The sequence below is a fragment of the Urocitellus parryii genome, chromosome 15 (genome assembly GCF_045843805.1).
Source record: "Urocitellus parryii isolate mUroPar1 chromosome 15, mUroPar1.hap1, whole genome shotgun sequence".
Lineage (NCBI taxonomy): Eukaryota > Metazoa > Chordata > Mammalia > Rodentia > Sciuridae > Urocitellus > Urocitellus parryii.
In genome coordinates, this window is record NC_135545.1 from 14936554 (window position 1) to 14942553 (window position 6000).

Genomic DNA, 6000 nt, shown 5'->3' on the forward strand with positions numbered 1-6000 from the left:
CTCATGAATACCAGGCACGCACTCTACCTCTGAGCCACAACCTGGGCCCCTATTTAGATACATTTATTTGGCATTCCAAGTCTGCTCATTTTGTTCTAGGAACTCATAACCTGGATGCAACAGATACTCTGTTACTGATATATGCTTTCCTAATGTAAACTTAAGTGTTTAATTAATTCAAGGGAAATTTTCATCATTTTCTTGAATATTTCTTGATCTTTATTTTTTTCTCCTAATTCTGGGGTTACTATTTTCTACATATTTGTGCTACTTCCCCCTCTCTATCTTTATGCAATTCTGTTTTCTAATTTCAGTCTTTTTCTTCTTTCCTGTGTCTTGTGTGAAAGTCCCTCAACTATATATTTCAACCACCAAGCCATCTTTGGTTGTTTGCTTCCTGCTGTTATGACATATTTTATATCCCTAAGATATATCAACTTAAATGTTTAATGATTTCTTTCTTTTTTCTTTTTTTTTCTTTTTTTGTATTGGGGATTGAACCCAGGGGTGTTTCACCACTGAATCACATCCCCAGCCCTAATGATTTCTCATTCCTAATACAAATCAATAATATCCTTCCTTATTCTAAGTATATTTATTATGTCTATTCTAAATTATTACTTTATTATATCAGTAATTCTGCCTCATTATGTAGATGATCCTTAAGGGTATTATGCTATGTGAAATAAACCAGTTACAAGATGACAAATACTATATGATTTTACTTAAATAAGATAGTTAGGGGGCTGGGGTTGTGGCTCAGCGGTAGAGCGGTCGCCTGGAATGCTCGAGGCCCTGGGTTTGATCCTGAACCCACATAAAAATAAATAAACAAAATAAAGGTATTGTGTACAACTAAAAAATAAATATTAATTTTTTTTAAAAAAAGATAGTTAGAATAGTTAACATCACAGAAACAGAAAATAGAATGGTGGCTTCCAGCAATGGGAGGGAGAGGAGTGTGTGGAGTTATTGCCTAATAAGTACAGAGTTTCAGTTTTAAAGGATGACTGATATGGTAGTGATTGCAGACATTATGAATGTGTTTAATACTAATGGACTATATTCTTAAAAATGGTTAAGGTGGTAACTTATATGTATCTTACCACAATAAAAAGTAACAATAGCTGAACATAGCGTTACTCTTGCCTATAATCCCAGTGACTTGGGAGGCTGAGGCAGGAGGATCACAAGTTCAAGACCAGCCTCAGCAGTTTAGCAAGGCCCTAAGCCACTTAGCAAGACCCCATCTCAATATAAAATAATTAGAAAGGGCTGGGCATATTTTTCTAATCATTTCTTAGATATTTCTGTAACTGACTGTTTTTTAAACTTTTTTTGTTTCTTTGTTTTGTCTTTTTTTTTTTTTTTTTATTCTGGGGATTAAACCCAGGGGTATTTTTACCACTAAGCTAAAACAATACATATTTATATAACCCAGCAAAGAAGTATTCAGAGGTAACAGCTAAAATTCAAAACACTGAAAATAAGAAGAATGGCAAATATATAGAGTCACTGGAACAAGTAAGTGAATGGTACTAGTGAGAATGTAAAATAATTAAAAAAAAAAAGAATGTAAAATAATTAAAATAATTTTCTATTTATTTCTGTATTTATTGTTGGTACTGGGAGTTGAATCCAGGGGAGCTTTAGGACTGAGTTAAATCCATAGTCCTTTTTATTTTTTATTTCAAGACAGGGTCTCACTAATTTGCTCAGGCTGCTGAGGCTGGCCTTGAACTTGCCATCCTCCTGAGTCACTGGTATTACAGGCTTGTGCTACCATGTGCTAAAATAATTGCAAATATTGGAAATATGGCAATTCATTACAAAGTCAAACATACACTTGTCATACTACCTAGCAATTTCATTCCCAGGTGTGTAAGAGAAATCAAAACTTATAAGCACCCCAAAACTTATATGTGAATGTTCCCAACAGCTCTATTCATAACAGTACCAAATGGGAACAACCCAATTGTCTATAGGAGAAAGGATAAATAAATTGTGATACAGCCATATACAGTTAGCCCTCTGTAGCTAATCAACTGCAGATCAAAAATATTTGGGGAAAAAACCTTGCATCTGGGGCTGGGGCTGGGGCTCAGTGGCAGAGCGCTTGCCTCACATGTGTGAGGCACTGGGTTCAGAACTCAGCACCACATAATAAACAAATAAAATAAAGGCATTCTGTCCATCTACAACTACCCCAAAAATTTTTTAAAAAAGACCTCACATCTGTATTCAACATAGAATGTTCTTCCTTAATATAGTATAACAATTATTCATGTTTATGTTATATTAGGTATTTTAAGTAATCTAGAGATTGTTTAAAGTATATAAGAAGATTTACATATGTTACATACAAATACCATACCATTTCATATAAGAAACCCAAATGGGATCCTCTTTTCCAATCCATCCAAGGACAGGGACTTTCTGGGACTTGACTTCTTCACTATTCTACCATTGATCTTAATATATGATTTGGTACATAAGAGATAATGAATAATCCAGTCAAATATATAAACACTGGTTAGAGAAGAGTGGGCCACAAAGGGTACCTAGGTTATTTGGATCCACTGTTCACTGATAAAGGAGGAACAGGTGAATTGATAATTAAATGGGTACAGGTAGAACTTTTCAAAATAATTAATGAAAAGATTTTACATAACATATTTCATGGAGAAGGAAACACCAACTTACACATGCCATGGTTTCACATTGAAACTAGTAAGTCCTCCTGAAGTTCCTCTGTGGGAAAATAAATAGCATCCAGAGCTGTGAACCAAAGAGGACACCAAGAAAATAGACACAGTTAGTGTTACTACCTAGAAAATTAAATGTTTTGTTGTTCATTCCAGTTTGAATACAACTACACACTATAAACACATAATTTGAAAGGATTAGAAGAGTTTTAGTTAAATCTAAATTCTTCCCTAATCCCCAGGAAAACTAGTAGGCAATTTTCTAGAGTTCTTCCTTTGGGGGAACCTGCTTTATGCCTGAGATTAGGCTGCTCAGTCTTATCCTGAACAGATCCTCCTCCTTCCATTCATACTTTGCAGGGCTGAAAAGGAGCTATACCATCCAAACCACATCTTACTTTATGGCCTTGACTTCAGGTGAGGTTGAACAAGGTTGCAGAATAGAAAGGACACAAAATTGTTCAGGCAGTGTTCCACATTCTACTTCTGGAAGAAATGCTTAATAAATTATAAAATATTCATGTAAGAAGTGTTACGCAGGGAAAATATTAAGGACCATGGAAATATTCTATGAATACTGTCAGTGGGAAAATGAGGTTACAAAACTACATGTACAAATGATACTATTTGTAACATCTATGTGAAAAACTGATAGATATCAGATTAAAAAGCTTTAGAAAGTTATACACTCATACAGTTGAAGTACTTATCTTTTTTTTTGTCTGCTCATGCAGTGTCCATGCCTTTACTTAAAATATATATGTAGGTGAATGTGTGTGAAGGGAAAGCTCCTCCAAGAAAGTGAGAAGTTCATTGATTGATTGATTGATTGATACCAGGATTGAACCCAGGGGTGCTTAACCACTAAGCCACATATCCAGCCCTACAGAGTGCCACTAAACCCTTAAGCCCTCTCCAAGGATTGTTTATTTTTTAAAACAACCTACATTTTACCTGAATCTCTATAATTGCTTTAATGCATTTATTCCCATTCAGGTGTGACCTTTCTTACTAGAAGCAAAAGAAGGGCAACTACATCATTTTAGTCTCTTTATCACCCCCAATACTAAGACTGTATGACTGGCAATTAGTAAAGGTTTGATTATATTAATTCAAATTCTACTTCTAGGAATTTATTTTAAGGAAGTAGTATAGAAATTTTTTAAACAGGCTTTTTCAGATTGAATCAAAGAATGTATGAAAAGCAGAAGGACAAAATAATTGGGTAATAAAATGTAGCCACATCACTCCCCTACTTTAATAAAACAATTAAAATGTTATTTGGAAAAAAAATATTCAAATCCAAAAATGTGATTTGGATTCAATCCTTGCAAAACCACCTTATTAAATGGGATTGATATATAATTTTAATTTTTGAGTACTATTACTTATAAATTTGACTATTGCTTAACATTATGTACTACATATTTTCCTTCATACATCTAATGCTGTATAAAATTTACTAGCTGCATAATATTTAACCACATGGGTTTATCATTAATCATTAAAATAATCCTAAACACAAATTTTGCACATAATCACAACAAGAAAATTGTTGTCCTTGACTCTGGATCACAAAAGTCTAAAGCTTTTTGTTTTGTTTGGGGGGACAGTTGCGGGGATGGAACCCAAGAGCTTAACCACTGAGCTACATCCCCAACCCTTTATATTTCTATTCATTCATTCATTCATTCATTCATTCTTGATATCAAGGATTGAATCCAGGGGCGCTTAAGCACTGAACCACATCTCCAGCCCTTTATATGAGTGTGTGTATATATTTATTTTTATGTGGTGCTGAGGATCGAACCTAGTGCAACACATGTGCTAGACAAGCAGCTCTACCACTAAGCCACAACCCCAGCATTCCCTCTTTTTCTTTTATTTTGAGATAGGGTCTCACTAAGTTGCTTAAGACCTTGCTAAATGGCTGAGGCTGGCTTTAAACTTGTGATTCTCCTGCTTCTCAGCCTCCCGAGCCTCTAGGATTACAGGTCTGAGCTACCAAGAGACTAAGTCATTTTTAGATCTGCTTACAATAAGAAAACATGGAAGGAACTGAATGATATGCCAAGTCTGCGATATTTATGTCTGCGATATTTATCTCAATGGCACCCAATATCCTCTGGGGGGCGGAATAGATCAAGATTAATATACCTCCCACATATTTCCGAATAAGGAAAGCATACCCTAAACCCAATAATTTTAAGAAGAAAAAAAAAACTAGTCTAAAGGTTGATTTTTGGAAGTGAAACAATTCTTTACACCTCGTCAGGCTCCTTTTGGGGAATGGCAGGGCCAGGGAGGGACAAGGGAGTCATGATTATCCGGCCTTTGAGGAGCACAGATGACTTAGGTGACTCCTCGCCAGGTCCACACCTGCCTGCTCACCCTAACTACCCTCAGAGACCCCAACGAAAGAACGCCCCGGGCATCCCCAGTCCAGGAGCAGGTCAAAGCCTCCTTGCTGGAAAACTTCGCTCAGGCTTCAGTATCCAATGTCCCTCGCTGAGGCATTTCTGTGTCAGACCCAAATAGCTCTGAGGAGATGGGGCGGAGGAAGCGCAAGAGAACTTCCGGCGGGTCACAGTAACACGTAGAACTCAGCTAGTGACGCACACGGGAGGGACGTGCCCCTCACGTGCCTGTGACGCGAGCGCAGCCACGCACCTGTCGGGGCCTCTCAGCCATACTTACCGTTAAGTGGCACGTCCCATCTCCCTCCCAGGCAGTCTCTCTCACGTACACAGATAGGCGCTCACGCATTCCGCATCAAGACACACAGACAACCCTGCTGCTTTGCCGTCACGCACCCGCGGGCCTGAGACTCCGGCAACAGGCCGACCACGTTACGGACTTGCACTCTTTAAGGGCTTCCTCTACCACTCCGGCTGATTCAGGCCGGACTCCAATTTAATCCGGTTTCCCAGGCTCCTGACCCAGAGCACTCTTGGCCTATAAATATCCTGGGATGAATTCAACTCACCTTGCGAAGCACAAGAACCAAGCTAAAACGGAAGCCAAGCCATAGATTGAGCGTGCCCATTGCCCGCTGGGAAATGTAGTTCAAGTCCGCTTAGCTCTGGCCGCGGTGGCTTGTGGGAAAAGTAGGCCCGCGCCCGAAATTCTCCCGGAATTCGACGCCTGTTGTAAGGACCACCGTGCGCCGGATCCCTGAGATTTTTGTTTTCTCCATGCTAGCAATACGCAGATACAAAGACGTGTTGCTCTGGCCCAGACGTTTGAGAAAAGCACGTGTCCGATGTGTCCTAGGAGGTCACAGTTTCCCAAAGCT

The 6000-nt window shown here is 38.4% G+C and overlaps 1 protein-coding gene across 1 annotated transcript in view; it reads right to left on the reverse strand.

Moving 5' to 3' along the window:
• Window positions 1-5730, reverse strand: part of LOC113199247 (uncharacterized) — a 39747-nt gene extending 34017 nt beyond the window's left edge. Inside the window, exons 1-2 of the mRNA XM_077792851.1 lie at window positions 5692-5730; window positions 2704-2778 (exon numbers count right to left, since the gene is read on the reverse strand). The gene's annotated coding sequence lies outside the window, so the exon portion shown is untranslated. The remainder of the gene's footprint in view (window positions 1-2703; window positions 2779-5691) is intronic.
• Window positions 5731-6000: the final 270 nt, after the last annotated feature.